Below are 9,245 nucleotides of genomic sequence, written 5' to 3' on the forward strand. Positions count from 1 at the left end.
TTGGTGATGGTCAAGACAGGTGCTGGGGAAAGGACAGTAATGAGATCTAACCCCTGCCCTCAAGAGGATTACAGCCTGATCCAGTGCCTGGCTGTATTCCATTCCCACCCACCTACCTGTACTATCTGTGTGTACTCTTAATCTTAAATTTTCACATTCCCGGTGGTTTACAGCCCTCTGGTTGCAGGTGAGTCCACACAGCTGGTGCAGGGATGCTCGTTCAGCACCAGCGCATTCCCTGGATCTGGAGAGAGGGGCAGAGATAAGAAAAGCCTGTACTGGCTGCCAACCGTAGGAGCAGTCAAACAGGACCCCATTGTTCAGTGCCAACCTCTGCTTTATGGACTGACAGAGGGCAGAAGCTGGGTCCTTCCCATTGGACCTGGAAGATGTTTGCATTAGCATATCCATTAAACAGGGATCCACTGAGTAACTCCTGAGCACTGGGCTCTGCTAGTAATTGGGGTTCCACGGGTGAACAAAATGAGCTGCAGGTGACCCTCCCCTCAGAGAGCAACAACCCTGAGGGGGACACAGGCAAGCAAACAAGCCTTTAGAGCATAACAGGTAAGATTCACAATGGAGACAGTACAGGAAACTCTGGGCAGTAGTGTGCTAGTAAATGTTTAACAACCAGCTCTCCAGCAAAATACGTATGTATATCTATATGCTCATGGATTTTACTAAAGGATCAGTTCTAGGGGATAGAGTGGGGAAAGGGGTTTGCTCTCCCAGAACAGCCTATCTCATTCCTTTCCTTCTATTTACCTCTGGTGCTGAGAGTCAGGGTGCTGGTGGCAACAGTGGTGACAGTGGCAGCTGAAATGACAAGTCCAGCATGAATCCCAAATACAATTATTTATTTAAGTTACTTCTAACTGGTGACTCTGGGGTTGGAAAGTCTTGCCTCCTTCTTAGGTGTGCAGATGATACATATACAGAAAGCTACATAAGCGCAATTGGTGTGGATTTCAAAAGAAGAACTATAGAGTTAGACAGGAAAACAATCAAGCTTCAAATATGGGACACAGCAGGCCAGAAAGAGTTCCAACAGTCACCTCCAGTTATCACAGAGGAGCCATGGCATCATAGTTGTGTATGATGTGACAGATCAGGAGTCCTTCAATAACGTTAAACAGTGGCTGCAGGAAATAGAAAATGAAATGAAAACGTCAATAAAAACATCAACATATTGTTGGTAGGGAACAAATGTGATCTAACCACAAGGAAAGTAATAGACTACACAACAGCAAAGGAATTTTCTGATTCTCATGGAATTCCATTTTGGGAACCAGCGCTAAGGATGCAATGAATGTAGAACAGTCTTTCATGATGATGGCAGCTGAGACTAAAATGTGAACGGGTCCTGCAGCAACAGCGGATGGTGCTGAGAATCCAATGTGAAAATTCAGAGCACTAGGGTTAAGCAGTCAGGTGAAGGTTGCTGCTAAAATTTGTCTTTGTCATTTTCTCACAGCAATAAATTTGCAATCTGAACCCAAGTGAAAAAACAAAATTGTCTAAATTATTTTTTATGTAGTTGCACTACAACAGATTCTTACCGTCTCCACAAAGGTCAGAAATTGTAAATGGTCAATAATGGCCCTTTTTTAATTCCCTTGACTCAAGACAGCTAACTTCATTCCCAGAACTGTTTTAAATTTTTGTGTGCTTGTTTATAAAATTATGTATAGGCCGGGCGCAGTGGTTCACGCCTGTAATCCAAGCACTTTGGAGGCCACGGTGGGCGGATCACTTGAGGTCAGGAGTTCAAGACCAGCCTGACCAACATGGGGAAACCCTGTCTTTATATATTTTATTTAAAAAATAAATAAATAAAAATTAAAAAATAAAATAAAATTATGTGTAATCCCAGACTGTTTCCCATGGTTGGTTAGAATACACTGGCCAGGCGCGATGGCTCATGCCTAAAACACCAGCACATTGAGAGACTCAGGTGGGTGGATCACTTGAGGTCAGGAGTTCAAGACCAGCCTGACCAACATGGGGAAACCCTGTCTTTATATATTTTATTTAAAAAATAAATAAATAAAAATTAAAAAATAAAATAAAATTATGTGTAATCCCAGACTGTTTCCCATGGTTGGTTAGAATACACTGGCCAGGCGCGATGGCTCATGCCTAAAACACCAGCACATTGAGAGACTCAGGTGGGTGGATCACTTGAGGTCAGGAGTTCAAGACCAGCCTGACCAACATGGGGAAACCCTGTCTTTATATATTTTATTTAAAAAATAAATAAATAAAAATTAAAAAATAAAATAAAATTATGTGTAATCCCAGACTGTTTCCCATGGTTGGTTAGAATACACTGGCCAGGCGCGATGGCTCATGCCTAAAACACCAGCACATTGAGAGACTCAGGTGGGTGGATCACTTGAGGTCAGGAGTTCAAGACCAGCCTGACCAACATGGGGAAACCCTGTCTTTATATATTTTATTTAAAAAATAAATAAATAAAAATTAAAAAATAAAATAAAATTATGTGTAATCCCAGACTGTTTCCCATGGTTGGTTAGAATACACTGGCCAGGCGCGATGGCTCATGCCTAAAACACCAGCACATTGAGAGACTCAGGTGGGTGGATCACTTGAGGTCAGGAGTTCAAGACCAGCCTGACCAACATGGGGAAACCCTGTCTTTATATATTTTATTTAAAAAATAAATAAATAAAAATTAAAAAATAAAATAAAATTATGTGTAATCCCAGACTGTTTCCCATGGTTGGTTAGAATACACTGGCCAGGCGCGATGGCTCATGCCTAAAACACCAGCACATTGAGAGACTCAGGTGGGTGGATCACTTGAGGTCAGGAGTTCAAGACCAGCCTGACCAACATGGGGAAACCCTGTCTTTATATATTTTATTTAAAAAATAAATAAATAAAAATTAAAAAATAAAATAAAATTATGTGTAATCCCAGACTGTTTCCCATGGTTGGTTAGAATACACTGGCCAGGCGCGATGGCTCATGCCTAAAACACCAGCACATTGAGAGACTCAGGTGGGTGGATCACTTGAGGTCAGGAGTTCAAGACCAGCCTGACCAACATGGGGAAACCCTGTCTTTATATATTTTATTTAAAAAATAAATAAATAAAAATTAAAAAATAAAATAAAATTATGTGTAATCCCAGACTGTTTCCCATGGTTGGTTAGAATACACTGGCCAGGCGCGATGGCTCATGCCTAAAACACCAGCACATTGAGAGACTCAGGTGGGTGGATCACTTGAGGTCAGGAGTTCAAGACCAGCCTGACCAACATGGGGAAACCCTGTCTTTATATATTTTATTTAAAAAATAAATAAATAAAAATTAAAAAATAAAATAAAATTATGTGTAATCCCAGACTGTTTCCCATGGTTGGTTAGAATACACTGGCCAGGCGCGATGGCTCATGCCTAAAACACCAGCACATTGAGAGACTCAGGTGGGTGGATCACTTGAGGTCAGGAGTTCAAGACCAGCCTGACCAACATGGGGAAACCCTGTCTTTATATATTTTATTTAAAAAATAAATAAATAAAAATTAAAAAATAAAATAAAATTATGTGTAATCCCAGACTGTTTCCCATGGTTGGTTAGAATACACTGGCCAGGCGCGATGGCTCATGCCTAAAACACCAGCACATTGAGAGACTCAGGTGGGTGGATCACTTGAGGTCAGGAGTTCAAGACCAGCCTGACCAACATGGGGAAACCCTGTCTTTATATATTTTATTTAAAAAATAAATAAATAAAAATTAAAAAATAAAATAAAATTATGTGTAATCCCAGACTGTTTCCCATGGTTGGTTAGAATACACTGGCCAGGCGCGATGGCTCATGCCTAAAACACCAGCACATTGAGAGACTCAGGTGGGTGGATCACTTGAGGTCAGGAGTTCAAGACCAGCCTGACCAACATGGGGAAACCCTGTCTTTATATATTTTATTTAAAAAATAAATAAATAAAAATTAAAAAATAAAATAAAATTATGTGTAATCCCAGACTGTTTCCCATGGTTGGTTAGAATACACTGGCCAGGCGCGATGGCTCATGCCTAAAACACCAGCACATTGAGAGACTCAGGTGGGTGGATCACTTGAGGTCAGGAGTTCAAGACCAGCCTGACCAACATGGGGAAACCCTGTCTTTATATATTTTATTTAAAAAATAAATAAATAAAAATTAAAAAATAAAATAAAATTATGTGTAATCCCAGACTGTTTCCCATGGTTGGTTAGAATACACTGGCCAGGCGCGATGGCTCATGCCTAAAACACCAGCACATTGAGAGACTCAGGTGGGTGGATCACTTGAGGTCAGGAGTTCAAGACCAGCCTGACCAACATGGGGAAACCCTGTCTTTATATATTTTATTTAAAAAATAAATAAATAAAAATTAAAAAATAAAATAAAATTATGTGTAATCCCAGACTGTTTCCCATGGTTGGTTAGAATACACTGGCCAGGCGCGATGGCTCATGCCTAAAACACCAGCACATTGAGAGACTCAGGTGGGTGGATCACTTGAGGTCAGGAGTTCAAGACCAGCCTGACCAACATGGGGAAACCCTGTCTTTATATATTTTATTTAAAAAATAAATAAATAAAAATTAAAAAATAAAATAAAATTATGTGTAATCCCAGACTGTTTCCCATGGTTGGTTAGAATACACTGGCCAGGCGCGATGGCTCATGCCTAAAACACCAGCACATTGAGAGACTCAGGTGGGTGGATCACTTGAGGTCAGGAGTTCAAGACCAGCCTGACCAACATGGGGAAACCCTGTCTTTATATATTTTATTTAAAAAATAAATAAATAAAAATTAAAAAATAAAATAAAATTATGTGTAATCCCAGACTGTTTCCCATGGTTGGTTAGAATACACTGGCCAGGCGCGATGGCTCATGCCTAAAACACCAGCACATTGAGAGACTCAGGTGGGTGGATCACTTGAGGTCAGGAGTTCAAGACCAGCCTGACCAACATGGGGAAACCCTGTCTTTATATATTTTATTTAAAAAATAAATAAATAAAAATTAAAAAATAAAATAAAATTATGTGTAATCCCAGACTGTTTCCCATGGTTGGTTAGAATACACTGGCCAGGCGCGATGGCTCATGCCTAAAACACCAGCACATTGAGAGACTCAGGTGGGTGGATCACTTGAGGTCAGGAGTTCAAGACCAGCCTGACCAACATGGGGAAACCCTGTCTTTATATATTTTATTTAAAAAATAAATAAATAAAAATTAAAAAATAAAATAAAATTATGTGTAATCCCAGACTGTTTCCCATGGTTGGTTAGAATACACTGGCCAGGCGCGATGGCTCATGCCTAAAACACCAGCACATTGAGAGACTCAGGTGGGTGGATCACTTGAGGTCAGGAGTTCAAGACCAGCCTGACCAACATGGGGAAACCCTGTCTTTATATATTTTATTTAAAAAATAAATAAATAAAAATTAAAAAATAAAATAAAATTATGTGTAATCCCAGACTGTTTCCCATGGTTGGTTAGAATACACTGGCCAGGCGCGATGGCTCATGCCTAAAACACCAGCACATTGAGAGACTCAGGTGGGTGGATCACTTGAGGTCAGGAGTTCAAGACCAGCCTGACCAACATGGGGAAACCCTGTCTTTATATATTTTATTTAAAAAATAAATAAATAAAAATTAAAAAATAAAATAAAATTATGTGTAATCCCAGACTGTTTCCCATGGTTGGTTAGAATACACTGGCCAGGCGCGATGGCTCATGCCTAAAACACCAGCACATTGAGAGACTCAGGTGGGTGGATCACTTGAGGTCAGGAGTTCAAGACCAGCCTGACCAACATGGGGAAACCCTGTCTTTATATATTTTATTTAAAAAATAAATAAATAAAAATTAAAAAATAAAATAAAATTATGTGTAATCCCAGACTGTTTCCCATGGTTGGTTAGAATACACTGGCCAGGCGCGATGGCTCATGCCTAAAACACCAGCACATTGAGAGACTCAGGTGGGTGGATCACTTGAGGTCAGGAGTTCAAGACCAGCCTGACCAACATGGGGAAACCCTGTCTTTATATATTTTATTTAAAAAATAAATAAATAAAAATTAAAAAATAAAATAAAATTATGTGTAATCCCAGACTGTTTCCCATGGTTGGTTAGAATACACTGGCCAGGCGCGATGGCTCATGCCTAAAACACCAGCACATTGAGAGACTCAGGTGGGTGGATCACTTGAGGTCAGGAGTTCAAGACCAGCCTGACCAACATGGGGAAACCCTGTCTTTATATATTTTATTTAAAAAATAAATAAATAAAAATTAAAAAATAAAATAAAATTATGTGTAATCCCAGACTGTTTCCCATGGTTGGTTAGAATACACTGGCCAGGCGCGATGGCTCATGCCTAAAACACCAGCACATTGAGAGACTCAGGTGGGTGGATCACTTGAGGTCAGGAGTTCAAGACCAGCCTGACCAACATGGGGAAACCCTGTCTTTATATATTTTATTTAAAAAATAAATAAATAAAAATTAAAAAATAAAATAAAATTATGTGTAATCCCAGACTGTTTCCCATGGTTGGTTAGAATACACTGGCCAGGCGCGATGGCTCATGCCTAAAACACCAGCACATTGAGAGACTCAGGTGGGTGGATCACTTGAGGTCAGGAGTTCAAGACCAGCCTGACCAACATGGGGAAACCCTGTCTTTATATATTTTATTTAAAAAATAAATAAATAAAAATTAAAAAATAAAATAAAATTATGTGTAATCCCAGACTGTTTCCCATGGTTGGTTAGAATACACTGGCCAGGCGCGATGGCTCATGCCTAAAACACCAGCACATTGAGAGACTCAGGTGGGTGGATCACTTGAGGTCAGGAGTTCAAGACCAGCCTGACCAACATGGGGAAACCCTGTCTTTATATATTTTATTTAAAAAATAAATAAATAAAAATTAAAAAATAAAATAAAATTATGTGTAATCCCAGACTGTTTCCCATGGTTGGTTAGAATACACTGGCCAGGCGCGATGGCTCATGCCTAAAACACCAGCACATTGAGAGACTCAGGTGGGTGGATCACTTGAGGTCAGGAGTTCAAGACCAGCCTGACCAACATGGGGAAACCCTGTCTTTATATATTTTATTTAAAAAATAAATAAATAAAAATTAAAAAATAAAATAAAATTATGTGTAATCCCAGACTGTTTCCCATGGTTGGTTAGAATACACTGGCCAGGCGCGATGGCTCATGCCTAAAACACCAGCACATTGAGAGACTCAGGTGGGTGGATCACTTGAGGTCAGGAGTTCAAGACCAGCCTGACCAACATGGGGAAACCCTGTCTTTATATATTTTATTTAAAAAATAAATAAATAAAAATTAAAAAATAAAATAAAATTATGTGTAATCCCAGACTGTTTCCCATGGTTGGTTAGAATACACTGGCCAGGCGCGATGGCTCATGCCTAAAACACCAGCACATTGAGAGACTCAGGTGGGTGGATCACTTGAGGTCAGGAGTTCAAGACCAGCCTGACCAACATGGGGAAACCCTGTCTTTATATATTTTATTTAAAAAATAAATAAATAAAAATTAAAAAATAAAATAAAATTATGTGTAATCCCAGACTGTTTCCCATGGTTGGTTAGAATACACTGGCCAGGCGCGATGGCTCATGCCTAAAACACCAGCACATTGAGAGACTCAGGTGGGTGGATCACTTGAGGTCAGGAGTTCAAGACCAGCCTGACCAACATGGGGAAACCCTGTCTTTATATATTTTATTTAAAAAATAAATAAATAAAAATTAAAAAATAAAATAAAATTATGTGTAATCCCAGACTGTTTCCCATGGTTGGTTAGAATACACTGGCCAGGCGCGATGGCTCATGCCTAAAACACCAGCACATTGAGAGACTCAGGTGGGTGGATCACTTGAGGTCAGGAGTTCAAGACCAGCCTGACCAACATGGGGAAACCCTGTCTTTATATATTTTATTTAAAAAATAAATAAATAAAAATTAAAAAATAAAATAAAATTATGTGTAATCCCAGACTGTTTCCCATGGTTGGTTAGAATACACTGGCCAGGCGCGATGGCTCATGCCTAAAACACCAGCACATTGAGAGACTCAGGTGGGTGGATCACTTGAGGTCAGGAGTTCAAGACCAGCCTGACCAACATGGGGAAACCCTGTCTTTATATATTTTATTTAAAAAATAAATAAATAAAAATTAAAAAATAAAATAAAATTATGTGTAATCCCAGACTGTTTCCCATGGTTGGTTAGAATACACTGGCCAGGCGCGATGGCTCATGCCTAAAACACCAGCACATTGAGAGACTCAGGTGGGTGGATCACTTGAGGTCAGGAGTTCAAGACCAGCCTGACCAACATGGGGAAACCCTGTCTTTATATATTTTATTTAAAAAATAAATAAATAAAAATTAAAAAATAAAATAAAATTATGTGTAATCCCAGACTGTTTCCCATGGTTGGTTAGAATACACTGGCCAGGCGCGATGGCTCATGCCTAAAACACCAGCACATTGAGAGACTCAGGTGGGTGGATCACTTGAGGTCAGGAGTTTGAGACCAGACTGGCCAACATGGTGAAACCCCAGCTATACTAAAATTACAAAAATTAGGCAGGTTTGATGGCGTGCATCTGTGATCCCAGCTACTAAGGAGGCTAATGCAAGAGAACCTCCTGAACCCAGTGTAAGGGTAGCCAAAAGGAAGGAGAATAGACCCAAAGTCAGGCAAGAAAGTTTACTAACCTGCCGGGCTGCTCAGAAGAGGCAGCCCCAAACTTACAAGACTCAGGTTTATATGGGGTGAGAGGGGGCATAAGGGAGTTTTAGGTAACAGGCACAGAGATAGTTTGTTAAATTGTAACAGACCTATAATACAGCATCCTGTGACTTTTGTGGTGACAGTCTTTAAAAAAAAATACAGAAATCAGAATTTTTTACAGATATGTGTCAAACAGGAATTCACAAGGATGGATAACCTCCCTGTTCTCCCTCGGACTGCTGGTGCTGCCCCATAGCTGTAATTAGGCTTTGCCTAATTGTAGCACCTCTGGCAGCCTTGATGTGGTACCTGGGTAGGGGTTCAGGAATTCAGCTGCGGAGCAATCAGAGGGGGCTGGGGGTCAGCCTGTGCAGAAGGGGTTTTCTGAGGCAGCACAGCTCCAGGAGACAGAGGTAGCAG

The 9,245-nt window shown here is 40.1% G+C and overlaps 1 pseudogene across 1 annotated transcript; it reads left to right on the forward strand.

The window, feature by feature from the left end:
- Positions 1-802: 802 nt before the first annotated feature.
- On the forward strand, positions 803-1,451 carry LOC108299016 (annotated as a pseudogene). Its single transcript, XR_005198844.1, has one exon. The product of XR_005198844.1 is annotated as a ras-related protein Rab-1A-like (transcript).
- Positions 1,452-9,245: the final 7,794 nt, after the last annotated feature.

Source organism: Cebus imitator, unplaced genomic scaffold, assembly GCF_001604975.1.
Source record: "Cebus imitator isolate Cc_AM_T3 unplaced genomic scaffold, Cebus_imitator-1.0 Scaffold1427, whole genome shotgun sequence".
In the NCBI taxonomy this organism is placed as follows: domain Eukaryota; kingdom Metazoa; phylum Chordata; class Mammalia; order Primates; family Cebidae; genus Cebus; species Cebus imitator.